Source organism: Rhinopithecus bieti, unplaced genomic scaffold (assembly GCF_001698545.2).
Source record: "Rhinopithecus bieti isolate Rb0 unplaced genomic scaffold, ASM169854v2 scaffold_5246, whole genome shotgun sequence".
Taxonomy (NCBI): domain Eukaryota; kingdom Metazoa; phylum Chordata; class Mammalia; order Primates; family Cercopithecidae; genus Rhinopithecus; species Rhinopithecus bieti.
In genome coordinates, this window is record NW_016804704.1 from 1,146,019 (window position 1) to 1,165,150 (window position 19,132).

Below are 19,132 nucleotides of genomic sequence, written 5' to 3' on the forward strand. Positions count from 1 at the left end.
GCCTGGAAGTAAATATTCAGTCATGAGAGTTGAGAACAATTTCTTAAAATAAAACAAATGTTGATAATGCTCATTAACAGAGGAGGTGGATTCTCTACATGCCAGAGACCCCCAAGTGGGAAGGTGTTGTGGGCAGGTGCTGTAGGCGAAGAGTGGGTTCTCCCGGAGCTTTGCTCCTAGCCGAGTACTCAGGACAAGATGCACAGAACCGGGTGCTCTGGGATGTGGGTCACCCTTATTCCTCTTCCCTTGGATTCCTTCAATTCTGATTTCGTTTCAGCATCTGGAATTTGGTACTGGATTCCATGCGTCCTTCAGTTCATCTCTCTGAGACCCAGGAAAGTGGGGCTTGGTTCCCAATGCACTCCTGCAAATATATCCTTCCAGCTTGTGCAATGCCTTGAGCAATTGCTCTTATAGTATCCAACAAAATGGTCAGGAGTGCTCATCAAATTTGCCAATTACTGTACCTCCCTGACAAGTTCTGAAGTTCTGATTCCAAAGTTTCAGAGTAGAGCCTTGGGGGAAAAAATCATATATATACATACATATATATATAATTTTTGGTTTGGGAGTTACCTTCCACCAGCTGGAGTTCAGACTCCTTTTCCTGTTATTCTGAAACTGGATTTTGTGATTCACTTTCTGGTTCCAACCCTTTTTTTCCGCTCCAAAATGGAATGCTTCTTCCTGACTGATACAGCCAACACTTATTGAATGCTTGCTATCTGCCAAGCAGGATGTTAAGCACTTTGCTTACAGTAGCTGCAGAAATAACAAAACAATCACTTTAAGTTCTGTTGTTATTCCCATTTTACAGACAGAGAAAGTGAGGCTTGGAGGTCAAGTACTGCCCAGGGTCCAAAGCTAGTGCCAGAGTTCAGCCCCAGATCCAGGTCTGCCTGACTCTGAAACTCATGCCTCCACGTTATCTGAATCATGATGCCAAACTGCTTGTGTCTCTCCCTCTGCCCCACCTCTGTGACTTTGAGAGACTTAGGGTCTTTACCTACAAAGTCAGGAGATCTGCTCAAGTTTCTGCCCATCTCTGAAGTTCTAAAAGCCTGGCTGAGCTCAGCGTATATTCTCAGTTAAAAACCCTTCAACTACCTTCAACTCAAAGCAACCTGCATCTGTTAAACACCATCGTTTATGAGAGCCCACAATTTCCAGGTCCTTTTCCACGCACTGGGAACACAAACTAAAAAAGAGTGCATCTGCCTTGGTGTCGCTAACTGGAGTCTACCTGGGGAGACGGACAGGTCTGATGCCACTGTATTACCAGGAAAACTGGGAGAAGAACTTCAGTGATGGTACAGGATGCTGAGTCAGGAGAAGGAACTGGGATTCAGGAATCAGACATCAGGGTGGGCTTTATAGAGAAGCCAGTATTTGGAGGAGTTTCTGAACCTGCAGGTATGAGGCACATTCAAATAATAGTAACGACCACAAGATATTGAATGCTTACAATGTGCTGCACACTGCAACCTGCATGCTTTAGTTCACTCATCTCCACTGCAGCTGCGTAGGTGAGTGCCTCATCATCCCCATTTGACAGACGCAGCCTGAGTCTGGGAGGGTCCCGTAACTCCCCAGAGATCACATCCCCGGCAGGAGGAGAAGCTCAGCTTCAAGCCCAGGCAATTTGAGCCAAGAGCACTGGTGTTGCAATCACAGCCTAAAGAAAAGCATGTGAAACTGCACAGAGAGATCAGGAAACCTTGGTTACCTCCATAAGGACCAGAACAGATGAAGCAGGGAAAGGAGGAGAGATGGAGAGGGAGATGAGGGTAGATTTCAGTGGATGGGGTGGTACCTGCTGCGAAATCAGGGCTTCTCTGTGTGAAAGAGGCCTTTCATGGGTCTTGAATGGGAAGAAGCCATACGATCAGATTATTTTTAATTGACAAATAATAATTGTGTATATTATGGGACACGATGTGGTGTTTTGATATAAGTACATATTGTGGAATAATTAAACAAGCTAATTAATATATCCATCACCTCATATATTTATTCTTAATGGTGAGAACATTTGAACTTACTCTCTTGGTAATCTTGAGATATACGTTTTCAAACATAACTCAAGCGGTCCTCTCATGAACCAATGAGGGTAAGAGAGAGTGAAGGCATATGGCTGATTAGGAGACCTTTCCACAATCGAGGAGGCAAGTGAAAAAGAATGATTGAGGGGACGTGCTAGAAGCTGAATACCAGGCTGGGCACAATGGCTCACACCTGTAATCCCAGCACTTTTGGAGGCAGAGGTGGGTGTATCACTTGAGGCCAGAAGTTGGAGACCAGCCTGGCCAACATGGTGAAACCCCATCTCTACTAAAAATACAAAAAATTAGCCAGGTGTAACGGTGGAGGCCTGTAATCCCAGCTACTTGGGAGGTTTGAACAAGGGAGACAGAGGTTACAGTGAGCTGAGATCATGCCACTGTACTCCAGCCTGGGTCACAGGGTGAGACTCCATCTCAAAAACAAAACAAAACAAAAAGAAGAAGAAGAAGAAGAAGAAGAAGAAGAAGAAGAAGAAGAAGAAGAAGAAGAAGAAGAAGAAGAGGAGGAGGAGGAGGAGGAAGAAGAAGCAGCAGCAGCTGAATGCCAGGCTGTAATGATCAATTGGGTGTGCAGAGGGATCCACCAAGGTGCCTCTTGGGTTAGGCCATTTGTGTTGCTATAAAGAAATACCTGAGATTGGGTAATTTACAAATAAAAGAGGGTTAATCGGCTCATGATTCTGCAGGCTGTACAGGAAGCATGGTGCTGGCATCTGCTCAGCTTCTGATGAGGCCTCAGGAAACTTTCAATCATGGCAGAAGGCAAAGGGGGAGCAGCACGTCACATGGCCAGAGCAGAAGCAAGAGCAGGGGAGGTGTCAGGCTCTGTTAAACCACCAGACCTCATGTGAACTCAGAGCAAGAACTCACCATGATCACAAGGACAGCACCAAGATATTCATGAGGGATCCAGTGTCATGACCCAAGGACCTCCCACCAGGCCCCACCTCCAACACGGGGGATCATGTTTCAGCATGAGATTTGGAGGGGACACACATCCAAGCCATATCAGCCCCACTGTCTTCTGTTTAGGAGCCTGGGAAGATGGGGATCAACGATCAAGATGGTGACCCAGTAATGAACATCAGGAAGATAATGAGGTTGGTGAAGGAAGTTAAGTTCCACCAGGTCCCTCATGTTGGAGTTGACCATGAATGCCCATGAGAGGTTTGGAGATGAAGACTTGGAGCCCAGGAGATAGGGTCCCCCTTAGCCATGTTGCTTACCCTTTCCACTTCCACCATAAAGCTTGTGGCCAACCCCACAAATGTTAGGGTCTCTCCCTCCCCTGGGTTTTCAATGTGAGATGTATTAATACATAGGGACCCTTGCAACTTACTGTGCATTTTTCTCCTATTATCTCACATGTTTGTTCCTCTGAGCAGTGATTTCACTGAGATTGGAGACAGGGCCCATGTCTGGCACAGCCAGGAATCTTGCAGAAGCTTTGGATGTCTGCCTCTAAGGGTTTGAGGGCTGTGAATCCCACTGAGGATGAGAGAGACGCTGCTTCCCTGTGCTTTGGAGACACTGGCCCCCAGACAGGACTAAGACAAAAGTCACCAGTGTTAGCTAAATTTGGCCTAATATTCTTCATTGGGCAGTTACAGGACTTAAGACTATGTGGCTTGGAATGCCTCTAGATAGGATACACAGAATCCAATCTAACACAGTGCCCCTCTTTAAACCCTCCAATATTTACTTGCCTTTCTGGCCTCTGAAAATTGAGTTTTCATCCCCTGGTGTCAGCAGTGAACTCACACTGGGTCTGCCTTGTCTAGTCCCCCTCAGCCATCTGAGGGTTTATCTGGAAAGCCACCATGCCGGGCTGTGTGCTTTGAGCCTAAGGGGAAGAAAATATCTCTTTTTTCTCACCATCTTTCCTGTTCCAATGGGTCAGGCCCTTTCATGAGTCATTGTATCACCAAAGCTTCTGGACATAGGATACTTTTCCTTCTATTATGAACATTTCGACTGTGAAATATTCACTGTAGTAAACAATGTAAGCCCTGCTCTGAATTACTGAATTAAGAAAAAACCCACAAAGCCATTGGAGCCCTGTTTTCATACCTGCCTGTGGCATAGAACTCAAGTCCACACGCTGAGTGTCTTCTGAGGTGTGTTAGTATTTCTCTTGCCACTTTTCTTTAGCTAACTCTGCTCCTCTCTTTTTACTCATCTTGCTGGTTTGCTCTCATTTCCTTTTGTACAATTACAGACTTAGTGGCTAATAAAAGTTGAGAAGTTCCTAGAGTGTAAAATGGAACCGAGAAGAACTTGTAGCTCACGTTGGATGGAGTCGCCCTTTCTAGATGGAATGAATTGGTCTTGGGAGTGTGAGGAGGAGATTCTGTGTTTTCCCCTTAGGGTATCCTCTCTCCACCACTCTCCACTTGGCTCTGTTCCCTGGGGGCTGTTTATTCATCACCCAGAACCCCTTGTCCTCCTTCTTCTAGTGGGTGGATCTTCTAATAAGTAGTGGATCTCAGCTCTCACCAGCAGCAGATCAGAAGATGGATGGAGAGAGGTGGGAGCATTCACTCCTGCTGTCAGATGCATGATTCCACAGTGTCTGTGTGCCCCTAAAGAAGGCCACAGTGTCTGCCAGGCACCTTTTCCAGGGCTGTGCCTCCCTCAGGCACTGGTGCCTGCTCTCCCCCTCACCCCTCCAGGCCAGGGGAGGTAAACCCCAGATGCTTTACCCCACCTCACTGATCCCCTCAAGCCTAGCCACCTCTTTGCACACAGTCCCTTACTTGAACTCCCTTCTATCTGTTTGTGTCATCTGTTGCCTTCTGAGGTACTGATTGGTACAAGTTGGGATTCTTTTGTTTGCTTCAACTGTCTCCAAGATCCTTCAATATTCTTTACTTTAACCTAAACCTGAGCCTGGAGGCCAGCTTCAGATGAACGGCACTTTCTCAAGCAACACTTCCCGTTAGCATCCCTAGCCACAGAGAAATGAGCTTGTCTAAGGAGCGTATGCACTATGTGGGCAAACTAAGAGCAGAGCATTCTCTGGAGGAAGCCACAGAAACAGCCATTGCCATCCCTCTGGACCCTCTGCTGAAACATGTGCGTTTTCTCCTCTGACATTTGCACATCATTAAGAAACAGCACAGGCGTCCTTTGATGTATGAGAACTGACCACACAGAGTATCAATGTAAGGGAATGACTAGAACAGGGCAGAATCCATAGCATTGCCTTTGGACAGAGATCTGTGCAATTTGAGTATTCCCTTGGAGAAATCCCTTCCAGACAATCTGTTGGTTTCCAGCTGTGTTGACTTTGCTGATATGTGTGGTCTTCTGTGGCCTGCTCAGGGGGCTTCTGGAACAGATGGTTTTAAAGAGGCAATAAGCATCCCCTGGCCTCCCAGGAACACATGTCCACTTATGCTATGCAAGAAATAGATCTCCCACAGAACAAAGGCTGTTCCAGCAAAGAAGCAGAAGCCCCAGGCCAGCCAGATCTGAGTCCATGTGGGCTGACATACCTGAGGGTCACATTGTTCAGGATGCCAAACTCATCTCTCCTGGTTTCCACAGTAGAGTTAATCTCATTCATCATGTTCTTTTTTGATAGACTTTACTGAAAATTTAGTACCTTGGAGCAGTCCTGTAACCATGCACACTGCCTTATATCAGTTTTCTTTCTTTCTTTTTTTTTTTTTTCTTGGAGACAGAGTTTTGCTCCGTAGCCCAGGCTGGAATGCAGTGGTACAATCTTGGCTCACGGCAACCTCTGCCTCCCAGGTTCAAGCAATTCTCCTGCCTCAGCCTCCCAAGTAGCTGGGATTACAGGTGCCCGCCACCATGCCTAACTAATTTTGTATTTTTAGTAGAGACGGGGTTTCATCATGTTGGTCAGGCTGGTCTCGAACTCCTGACCTCAGATGCCCCACCCGCCTGGGCCCCCCAAAGTGCTGGGATTACAGGCTGAGCAACCGCACTGCCTTATATCAGTTTTCTTCTTCCTTTTTTCTCCCCCCACCCCCATGTGCCCTTGGGACTTCTTTCCCAGCATGGTGGCCATGGCCACTCTTCCCCAAGCATTTCCACTTCTCTCTCCCAGGCATATCCTGCTCTCTTGTGGTTGAGTAAAGGCCATGAGACTACTTCTGGCCAATGGGTTTTGATGCGGAGTGATGATGATTGCTTCGGAGATAAGTCATTTCATTGTCCGTTGCAGACCCTTTGGAGCTCTTCCCCTCTTCTGCAATGACTGCTAATGTTTAGGATGGCGTCTGCTCCAGCAGCTTAGATAGAAGGAGGAGAACAAGGCTAAACAGAGGCTCCTACTGACCTGCAATGGACAGAAAGCATGATGAAAATATAAACTCTTGAGATAAGTCAGTAGAGGATAATGTGGCCTATCCCGACTGATACAGCAGTTAGGCAAAGAAGTCAGACCAGAAGAATGTAAATCTCTACTATTTCCTTTCCAGGTGGCCCTGGGAAGTTATTCAAACCCCTCCTGCTTTAGTTTATTTACCTGTAATAATGGAGAAATATTAGGACCTATGGCAAATATTAGCACCTAAGCATTGCTGCAAAGATTACCTGAATGTATACTTGCAAACGACTTAGAAACATGTTTGACACACAGTGAGTGGTTGTTTTACTTACTCCAGGTAGAGCTCTTCTTCTTCTCAAGCTGTCATGTAAGACAATACCTGGGCCAGGGAAGCTCAGTCTTCTCCCAAAACAAGCTTGTCAAAATATTCTAACAAATGCTGGCCCCTCCCTAGGAGGACAGGTGGTAAGCTACACAGTTAAACTAGTTCATTTGTTCTATATTTTGTGTTACTCCTTAGCCTCTCTCACATTTTTGTGGCTTTACAATATGGCACTAACTTGCCTCAGAATATCGATGAGCAAAGGATGGAAAAGCTCAAAAACTTTGCCCAAGGGCCATGGGTGGAGGCCACGGAGGCTGGTGTGTGTTCAAGCATGGCGAACCGTCTGGATCCGTGCTGGTTGTTCTGGCATCTCTGTTCAGTTATCGTGCTTTTGTTGTACTTGTATTAAGGAGCAACGTGGAAGCTGGTCGCTGGAAAGATTATGGGGATTCCGACAAGATTCCTTACTCTAAGACATGGGGATTCCCTAAGCAGAGGAGTTGGAGTAGAGTTTGAGAATGAGCAAAGAGCTTTGACGTCTGTTCACGTAAGGAGAGAGTCTTGCGTTCTGCCTTCCCTTTGTTTCTAGTCCCGCTTATGATGGGGAGAATCAAAACAAGTCTACTTGTTTGCAGAATGTGGGGACAAATAGGAACTTAGCCTATGTATCCAAATAGAGTCCAGAAAGCTAGTAATAAGACTCCAGTGACCAATGTCTTGGCCAATAGTTCTGAGATAACTTTCTAGAGTTTTCTGCAGCAGGGCTGTAGGTCAGCAGGATGGCCCCTGCACCTGTCGAAGGTAACAAAGTAGGTGGGTTCTGGGACAGTCCCTTGTAGATTTCTGAAAGGAACCAGTTTCCAAGCAAACCAGAAAAACTCAAAAGTAAAGAAACCCAAAGAGAGCTGCTGAAACTAAAGATAATCAAAAGGAACATAAACTTCCCAGTGACATGATAATCATGGGCATGAAGAGACATAGATTCTCAGTGAATATCTCCATGGGCAGAGGCTTCCAGAACACACACACACGCGCACACACACACACACGGGTGTACACATGTACACACGTGCACACGCAGGCATGAAGAGACATAGATTCTCAGTGAATATCTCCATGGGCAGAGGCTTCCAGAACACACACACGCGCGCGCACACACACACACGGGTGTACACATGTACACACGTGCACACACACACCTCGCCACTATGTAAATATCCTAAGACACAATCTCATAAAACAAAACATGGGAAAATCCTAAATTGACTAAGTTTTTCTGCCATTCTGGACATAGGAACTTAAAATAGATGTTGAATTGTATAAAAATAAAGAAAGATTATATTTCTTTCACAGTTGATTTGATGTGCTAATTTTCACAACCACTGCAGAGGCATTCTAGGACCAGCTGTTGAGAGAATACCGTCTTCTCCATCTCATTACACACACTCCAAATAATACACATCTCACACAAGCAAACAAGGTGCAGCCGGTGGAGATAAATCTTAAACATCAGAATGATGAGAATCACCACTTACTCCTAGTGATGAAGAAAGACAGGTTTAAATTTTATGTTGACTTCAGCATCAGCTTATTCAGGAATAGTTTCTAGCTTGCTAATGCTTGCTAATAGCTTCTATTGATCAAGCAGGTAGAATGTACTGAAAAGAACTCGGGCTCAGCACTTTGCATCCATTGTCTAGCTTAATCCTCATAAACCTGTAAGGCGGATACCACTTTATACTCAAGTCAATCCTGTTTGATGTGTTTCTGTTCTAAGAATCTGGACAAAGCACTAAAGCTGCAGTTGTATTTATAGAATGGAATATAAATGTTAAGAACCTTAAAACTGTAAAACTGTGGCTTGTAGAAAGTGGGAGGTCGTCCCAGTGGGGAAGAAAAGAAGAGAAGAAGGTGGAAGCTCTGCTATTGTGCCCTCCCGTAGGGGCACATTCCTGACAAGAGCTGATGGAGCAAGCGAATGGAAGCCTTAGCATCTTATTAAAATTACAAAAATGCCAATAGAAGAATCATCCCACCAGCTATCCTTGGAAGCTGAAGGAGAAGGAAGAGATTTGCAAATGGAAAAAAAAAAAATCTCATCTTTCATAGAAGAGAAAACAAATGTTTTATAAAGTCATTAAATATAGAAATAGCATTATAAGCTTATTATAGTGTCCTGAAGGAAAACACCACCAGAAGAATCGAAAGCTCCAAAGTCTAAAAGAGGCTTCAGAAGCAGAGATGTGAACCTGAAGAGGGTGGAATGATGACTTTTGAATTTCATCGTAACCTTCTTTGATTTAATTAGTTGCCACACGCATATATTACAACGCAAATACACATACATATTTTTTAATGTTGCTAATTTATTTAACTGAATATATCCAAAATATTATCATTTCAACATGAAATCAATAGAAAAATTAGACATACTCTACTTTTATTTTGTACTAAATCTTTGAAATCTGTTGCATATTCTATACTTATAGCACATCTCAAATTTTCCCAGATTTGGCCGCTTTAAACTGACTGCTGTATACTTGCAACATGCCCCCATCATTTTTGGGGGGGGGCACTTTCTTACTTTCTTGTATTATGTATGTTCCAAATTCATCTTGTCTCTACTGTGTCCCAACCCTGAAATCAGCCATTTCTTTTTGGAGTCCTGGTTCCTTTTAGTAAGAATGGTTTTAAAGACCAAGATATAGGCTCTAGGTCTATGCACTGCATTGCGCCTGAGGTGCCTTTGCTAGATGGCCAGAGCTAAAGGCTAAGGAATACATGTATGTGCATATCCTCTGCCTACTTTATATATATATGTGTGTATGTGTGTGTGTGTGTGTGATACATGTGATGTATGTGGGTGTATATATATGTTCTCTCTCTCTCTGTCTCTCTCTCTCTCTCTCTCTCTCTATATATATATATATATCTCCATCTCATTACACACACTCCAAACAATACATGGCTCACACAAGCAAACAAGGAATATATAGATATAGATACACACACATATATGTCATATATATCACATATATATGATATATATATAGACCGAGAGAGATGAATATGGAAGATGAATATATGTGATATTTAAAAATATAAAAGATTTGAATGTTGCCAAACCATGACATATTACAAAATATCCCCCAATTCTCTCAACCTCTACTTTTTCACTTCGTCTCAGCTTTTGCTGTGCTTATTTATTTTTTGGTGCCTATGGACACGTGGCCTAAGTCCAGTAATTTTTCTTGGGGGAAAGTTTTTCTACCACTGAACTTTTCTGCTACTATGATTTATAATTTAGGATCCTCTTTAGAGGGCATCAGCTGCCCATCACAGGCAGCAATATTAGGCAGGGAAATTCAGCATCTGTCTCTGCTCTTCGTACCCCAAGGTAATAAATCCACGTTCTCCCATGGCCAGTGTAGGTCAGAAGGGCCAGGGAGGGAGAGACAGGTGGACGTTCCTAGCCTGTGAGCGACCGGGCTGAGCTGTCAAGTACCTTCCACATGACAGCTGATTCTGAAGTCAACCCCAAGCAAGATGAGAGTGAAATACACTTTTGCATTTTTACTTGCAAACTAGCCGGGTCATCAGAGGTCTCTGGGCTTCAGAAGAGAGGGAAAACTGGCCAATCTGAACAATTTCAGAGTCTTCAGAGTGCTTCCAAGTTTCACAAGATACCCATTTCTGCTCTAAGTCCCCAGGAAGTTTGGGAGCTGAAGCTTGGTGACCAGATCTCGTCTTCTGCTTGAGTCATTTTGGGTGCAGGGAGTAGGAAGATTCTGGAGTCCACAGGATTTTTGTAAGATAAATGCTCATCCACATTACCTCCCCAGGAACCCAATTCCAGATGCTCGGAGATCTTCTAATTTCATTCTGAGTGCCTTTGACCTCCCATAGCGAGGGCAGACACCATCAAAGTTGATGATAATGGCTAATTTAGTATTATATACATCGAGTCCTTGCAATCTGAATGACTCCAAACTAATTTTATCAGTTATTATTTTGTGTCTCTCGAAAAGGGAACACTTATGATCACAGACTTATTGTTTTCTCTCTGGTCTCCTTGAATCTCGGCCTGTAGCTCTGAATAGGTGATAAGCGATAAACAGTCTGTCTCTGATGCATTTTTTTAAATGGGAGAAGTGAGCAGAAGGGAAAAACAGAGAGAGAGAGCAATAGTCTTTCAGTCAGAGGTTAATACTTACCAAGGAGATGGCTTATTCGTTTTAGCTTGAACAAAGACCAGGGAAATTAATTTGATAAGCATCTTGCCTCTGCAGACTTGAGTGCTAAGTTAAACTTCCCAAACTTCCTTGTGAAAAGAATTGTTTGACGGTGTTGTTAAAAGCACAAATGCCAGGCTCCACCCTGGAGACTCGGATTCATTAGGGCTAGGGCGGAGCCCAGGAATAGGCACACTGATGGAATCTTAATGTGATTCTGAAGGTCAGGCCAGTTTTGGAAACTACTGTGTATCATGGGCAGGTTACGACCAACAGCTGCAACCAATTTTCTTCTAAATGGAAGAGATGCATAGCACTCACCATATAGAACTATCGTTATCATTAAAGGAAAGTCATTTACTCAATAGGTATATAGTAAGCACCTACTGCTATCAGGCACTGTGCTGTGAGCTGAGGACACAGCAGTGAACACTCCTTGTGACAAGGGAGGAGCAGGTGTCAGTGGAGCAGTGGGCATCTCTCATACCTCAAGGTGAGGGCTGTCATGGGACGGACACACAACAGTGAGAGTGGGCTCAGCACAAACCCAGACCAGGGGCACCAGAGCCGGGGGGCCCACAAGGAGCTCCTGGGAAGCAGCCTGTGATGTTTCACGCTATGCGTCAATCCGACGGGGCCGTGGAGTGCCTGGATATTTGGTCACACGTGATTTCTGGGTGTGTCTGTGAAGGTGCAGTCAGAAGAGGTGAACATTGGAATTGATGCACTGAGTAAAGAATTGTTCTCACCGTGTGGGTGGGCCATGGAGAGCCTGGATAGAACAATTGGGGGCGGGTGGGGGAGCGGTTGAACGCACACTGCCTGTCTGCTGGAGGTTGAACATCATCTTCTCCTGCCCTCAGTGCTCCTGGGCCTTCAGAACCAGATCTGAAATCTACAACATTACTTCTCAGGCCTTCTAACTGCACCATCAGCTTTCCTGGATCTCCACCTTCCAGATGCAGATTCTGGGACGTTCTAGCCTCTATAATCACATAAGCCAACACCTTGTAATAAATCTCTTCATACATATATATATGTATATACACACACACGTATATATACAGCATGCATATATATATAACTGTTATATAACTATATAGAAATATATAGGGTTTACATGAATCTATGCTACTCAAAGCTGCTCAGATGAATCTGTTTTCCTGCAGTTAATTGATGGAATGAATCAGCTGTATGTGGAAATGGATCAGACAGAACATTATATATAACTATATATAATTGGTATGGTTGGGCTGTGTCCCCACCCAAATCTCAACTTGAATTGTACCTCCCAGAATTCCCACGTGTTGTGGGAGGGACCCAGGGGGAGGTAATTGAGTCATGGGGACCAGTCTTTCCTGTGCTATTCTCATGATAGTGAATAAGTCTCACAAGACCTGTTGGGTTTATCAGGGGTTTCTGCTTTTGCTTCTTCCTCATTTTTCTCTTGCTGCCACCATGTAAGAAGTGCCTTTCACTTCCCACCATAATTCTGAGGCCTTCCCAGCCATGTGGAACTATAAGTCTGATTAAACCTCTTTTTCTTCCCAGACTCAGGTATGTCTTTATCAGCAGTGTGAAAATGGACTAATACAATAATATATAGTTATATACACATACATATACACATATGTAACTGTATAGTTATGTTATATATGTGTATGCTGTATATATAACTATACATATACATGTATATACACACACACATATATATCCATATATCCATGTCCATATATATATATATCCATATATCCATGTCCATATATATATATATACACCCTCACACATACATGCACACACACACACACACACACACACACACATATGTTGAAGTACAGGGAGGAGAATCTCAGGGCAGGCAGGCCCTACAGCCTCCTGAAGACTTGTGGGTCTCTGCCCAATTGACAAAGGAAAACTTTGGAGCAGCCTCAGGCAGGAGGTGATAAGATCATGTTTGCTGCTGTCAGGAAAAGGCATGAGAAGTTTCCGGTGGATTTATTTGCCAGTACAGCCAGCCGCCCCCACTGAATGGAACAAAATGGTTTCTCCCAGCTCTTCCTGTGACTACTGGCTCTTCCAGTTTTTAGGGTATTTGCATGTTGGACTTTAGAGAGGAGACTTACGGACAGGTTAACTAACCCTCTCGCTTTTCACTGCCATGTATACAAAAAACAATGCAGCACACAGGTCAGAGAAGCTGGAGACCACATTCCTCCGCAAGTAACATGTTTGTTGGGATTCGGTTCTCATTGCTGTGTAGTCTGTGTTGTCGGTGCCACCCTCTTGTAGGTAACAAGGGAAGAAGCCGGCTGCCACAGGCAGCATCTGCACTTCATTTAACAACAACCCCTACTTGTGTCTCACTCATAATTCAACCCTGCTGTTTTGTTTTGCTCATAGGAATCCTTCTCCATTAGCACTCCTGGTGTGCTGTTGAACCCTCTTCATTTGTATTTAACTAACAGGAGGTACCACAGTTTTGCTGTAAGCTCCAGCAGGTGAAGTTCTGCTAGTGGAAAGCACTTTGCACCTGTGCACGTCAATCCAGGACCCTCATCCCAGATGCTTAGCCCGAGGTGCACAGCCCAGCCCAGGCTTATCAGCCCTGCCAGGGGTCCTTCGATGCCCCTGATTAAAGAGAAGGTTGATTTTTTTTCCAGAGTCAGTGCACTAAGAGGCATGGACCTTTCTGCTTTTGCTGTCATTTGGGCTGTTCGTTGTTACTATATGAACTGGGTGCTCCTGCCTAATATTTTGATAGCACGCTGGCATAAGATGAAATGGCAGTGAAACAAATGGCTGAAAAAGAGCACGTTTTTGTTATTTAACCATCTGAGTTGGTACTACGTATATGTGTGGTTTGTTACTTTGCTCTACATGAATCTATGCTACTCAAAGCTACTCAAATGACAGAATCTGTTTTCCTGCAGTGAATTGATGTTTCCGCTGTTTGTAGAAACAGATCAGACAAAGCATTATATCAAATGCTCTCTTGAGAAGCACCAACCTCACATCCCCCAAACTCCTCCTCCTTTGAAGTGCACATTTCTCACAGATGCCCCAGTTGTTCAGGTCCCTTCCTCCACCCTTAGTGACACCTCACCACCACCACCATTACCATCACTACTAATAGCACTACAACCACCACCTCTACCATCACCAACTCCACTGCTACCTCCACCTCCACCATCATCATCTCCATCATCTCCACCAATTCCATCACCTCTACCACCACTAATAACAACTCTAGTGCTATGTCTATCATCATCTCCATCACCTTCACGAATTCCATCATCTCCATCACCTCTATCACCACCAACAATACCACTGCTACCTCCATTATCATCATCTCTATCACCTCCACCACCACTTCCATCACCTCTACAATCACTAACAAGAGCATTGCTATCTGCTATCCCCAGCCTCATCACCTCCATAATCTCCATCATCATCACCTCCACCACTTCTGCCATCTCCAGTATCACCTCCATTACCTTTACCATCACTAACATTACCACTGCTACCACCATCATCATTGCCATCACCTCCACCACAATCACTTCCAACACTTATCATCAGCTCTACTGCTACCTTCATCATTATCACCTCCATTACCTCCATCATCTCCATCATCATCACTTCCATCACTTCCACAATCTCCAACATCACCTCTATCACCTCTATCACCTCTACCATCACCACCAATACCACTGATACCTCCATCATCATCAACTCTATCACCTCCACCATCATCACCTCCATCACCTCCATCAACTCCAACATCACTTCCATCACTTCTACCATAGCCAATAATAACTCCACTGCTACCTCCACCATCATCACCTCTATCACCTCCACCATCACCTCCACCACCTCTGCCAACTCCAACATCACCTCCATCCCCTCTACCATTACCCATTAAAACTCCACGGTTACCTCCATCATCATTGCCTTCATTATCTCCATGATTATCACCTCCATCACTTCTGCCATCACCTCCACCATCATCATCTTTATTACCTTCACCATCATCACTTCCATCACCTCCAACATAATTTGCACTATCTCCATCATCACCACCATTTCTACCATAACTACGTGTCTCCAACATCACCACCAATACCACCATCATCACCTCCAACAACCCTCTTCCCCACCATGAACTTTGCTACAGCCATCATCGTTGCCATCAACTCCATCATCAAATACCTACATATGTTCTGTAAGAACCTGCATATGTTCTACAAGAGCCTTGGCAACAGCATCTCTTTCAGTTCTTCTGCTTGTTTTCTTTGGTTTCCTTTCCATAGTGTATCCATTACAATATAAAATTACTAAAAATATACCAGCTTAAAGTAGCACCCATGTGTTTATCTCACAGTTATTAGGTCGGAAGCCTGGGTAGACCATGACTCAGTTAGGCCCCTTGCTTTTTTCCCTCACAAAGGTCAAAATTAGCTGCGTCATGCTCCTTTCTGGAGGCTGTTGGGGACAGTCTTCCTCCAAGCCCATCCAGGTTGTTGGCTGAATTCAGTTCTTTGCAGGTATTGGGAATGTTATTTTGCAAAGCATTAAAAGGAATCAGGTCCTGCTGGCAGAAGTCTATCCATGCTGTAGCCCCTGCCCTGACCAAGTGCTTACAGAATAATAATGTTGATATTAAAAAAAAAAAAAAGATGGAGCATCATCAACTGCTAGTTACCTTTTCTTCTAAGTGGCTTGCATCTTTTAAGTAATGTAATACACAGTCCCAGCAAGTGTCCTTATTATTGGCCCGATTTCACAGAGGAGAGAGCTGAAGAAGCCCCAGGTTGCACAGCTGGCTGGTGAGTGGTGGAGGTGGGACTTAACCCACATCTTCAGGCTCTCAAGCCCACCTTCTCAGACCCCTCATTCAGCATCCTTTATCCTCTGGGATCTTTGTGCTGAGTGCTGGACTACCCATGCTTCCAGGTACCCTCCACAGAGACCCTGAGATCAGGTACTAAGATTAGTCCTATTTAGAGACAGGGAACTGAGGCTCAGAAAACCAAGTCACTTGCCCACAATCATCCCACAGCAATGACAATGTTAGGATTCCACTTCGGGGCACATGCTCTGCACCAGGGACATGAAACGGAGGCCCTCCCTGTAGCAACTGGCACAAAAGCTGGTTCTTCTTCACGGAAAGCAGAGTGGCATCCCCATAACTTAATCAAAGCTCCTCAGGAATGTGGGGAGCTCTAACCTACGTGTTGGGAAAGCTGACATGAGCCTATGGAAACACAAACCCCTGCTGCCTTTTGTTTCCCTTCACCCTCCTTCCCTCCTGCAGCCCTCAGCCTGTGTGGGCTTCATCTTCCTTTGCTCAGTCTCCAAGGCCTCTGAGATCTAAGGACGCTCTCGTGCATGACCATACAGCACAGCAGATAGAACTGAATTGGCTCCCGATTGGACAGTCACTCTCCTGATCCTTTCCCTAAGTCATGGGCCAGGGCAAGAGCACTGGGTACCATTCAGAATTTATGTCGATGTCAGGGTCCTCTTCAAAAAGTAACATTTAAAAAAATACCTTTAAGGCAGCCAGCCCCTAAAGTTGTTCAACCCCTGGGTGAACAGTGGTCTGTTATGTTGCAAACAGAATTCTTTTTCCTTGAAAGGATATGCCATTAGAATCCACCCAAGGTCTCATCCTGGGCCACACAGATCCCCCAGTGAAGGACATTGTCTTAGTTTCCCATCGCTGCTGTAACAAATCAACACAGACTCAGCAGCTTAGAGAAATACATATGTATTATCTTATAGCTCTGGAGGTCAGAAGTCTAAACCCAAGGTGCTGCAGGGCTGCATTCCTTCTGCAGATGTTATGAAATAAATTCTGTTTTCTTGCCTTTTCCAGCTTCTAGAGACCACTGATATTCCTTGTTTCTTGTTCTCTCATCATTGTGACTTCTGTTGCCACTATCATATCTCTTCTCTAATGCTAACCCTCCTGCTTCCCTCTTATAAGAAGCCTAGCAATTATGTGGGTTCCACCTGGGAAGTCTAGGATACTCTTCAGTTTAAGATCCTTAATTTAATGACATCTGTAAAGTCTCTTTTGCCACCTAAGGTAACACATTCACATCAGGACATGGACATCTGTGAGGGACGGTATTTTGATCACCACAGGTCTGAAAGTGGCAGATATTTGGGAAATTTTCCTACAATGAAGATTATGTCCCAGGATGGAATGAAGAATGCTAGGAGCAGTAGGAATCTTTCTCAGGCCACCACCCCTAGGAGATCAGGCCAAATGGAGATGCTGAGTGATTTTTTTATACCACCTCAAGATCAAATGTTTTTTTGTAGGGCCAAAGCATTGGCCCCACACATAAAATAAGCAAAAAATAAGCATGCGTATGTAATGCCTTATTTACTGCTGTTCTCTGACTCCTTTCAGTGTATGGGATAAAGTTCAAAGGAGCTATAAATTTGGGACCCAGTGGACATGTTTTGTTTTGCCAACCCAATGTTCATCTCCACCCAGAATAGGCAAGTTATGGTTGGCCGCAGTCCTCATCATTCTCTACTATTACGCTGCCCATAAGACATTTTCGTGATGAAACCGCCTTTGCAACATTGTAACTGAGGAAATTCTAACAGTGAAAGAAATCACGTCTAACCGACCCCATCTTGCTTCTAACCTTTAAGCTGTCCTTGTTCATTCCTGGGCATAGGCTGAACTAACTTTGGGAAGGAATTCAGTTCATGGTTTGGTTCTGATGCAAAATCGATAACAGCCCTTTCCTGAAAAGATCCCCTTTTTGCCTGGGAACCAGCCTGCCTTTGCAGGATTAACAAATCAGCTATAAGATGAGAAATTATAGTTTAGGGGTCTGTAGGAGCCTCTGGTTCCAAGAGTCTGCACCTCCCCAAATTGCTCCTGGAGATAACATCTCTGTTGTAAAACCTAAGATTAGTGCTTGAGAGATTTTGCAGACCCTGCACTCCATCCATCAGCTGACACCACCCAGGGCAGTAATCTAGCTCCACCAGCTCTGCGACACCACCCACGAACAGAAGACGGCAAGGAAACCTCACTTTGACCCCCATGATTCCATCTCCAACCTGACCAATCAGCACTCCCCACTCCCCAAGCCTCTACCCACCAAATTATCTCTAAAAACTTTGATCCCCGAATGCCTGGGGACACTGATTTGAGTAATAATAAAACCCCGGTCTCTCTCACAGCCGGCTCTCCGTGAATCAGTCTTTCTGCGTTGCAATTCCCTTGTCTTCATAAATCGGTTCTGTCTAGGCAGCTGGCAAGGTGAACCTGTTGGATGGTTACAGTAATACGAGCTGAGTCTCTGACGTCATTGATTTGACAAACCCAGGTCTATCCTCCCTCCCGATGCAATTCCCCAGCATCACCTCCTGTCTTTCCCCCTCATCCCTTTTCCCAGGGCTTCACCCACATGGACGACCTCACTATTTTCAGCACAACCTTTCCTTTCACGACTCATTCCCCTTTCTCCTTTCTCCATGTGTTAAACTTCTCTTCATTCAACATGGCCCAATGCAAATGTCATTTCCCAAGTGAAAGTTCCTCTGCCTCTCCTGAATGCAGTGGCTTTCCTCTTCTTGGTGTTACCACCTCCCACCTCTGCTACCAGCATCAACATCTCCATCACCTCCTGTTGACACAGCTGGGACCCCAGGCTTTTCACACAGTGGGCGATTTGCTGGGCTTATATTTGTCTGCACTCTGAGCTCGTGCCTTGTGGATTGCAGTTTGCCAGAGTGGAGGACAGACTCAGAAATTGACTCCCAGAAAGTGGAGGAGACGAAACCAAAGACACACAGTTGAGTGTGCTGTGATGAGGAGTGAATGAATGGAAGAAAGAAAGAATAAAATTAAGAAAGAGAGAGGGAGTGAGAGAAGGAGAGGAAGATAAAAAGAAAGGAACAAAGAATGGATTAGTAGGTGAAATAGAGGTAGAGAGAGGGTCCTAGACATGAGACAGATATTCAGAAAAAGTCATCAAAACACTTTCTTTTAACTTTAAATCTAATCAGATGAATTGGATTTCAGAAAAAAAAAAAAAGAGCGAGAAACTTCAATCGCACCATTCCAGCGCACACATACTGAGGAGAAGCATCAGAAGGCCTGTTAAACATCAAATGAACCATCTAACCCAATCCAAGAGCCGTGATCTTTCTGCACCAAAAGCATGTCTTCCATGGTCAC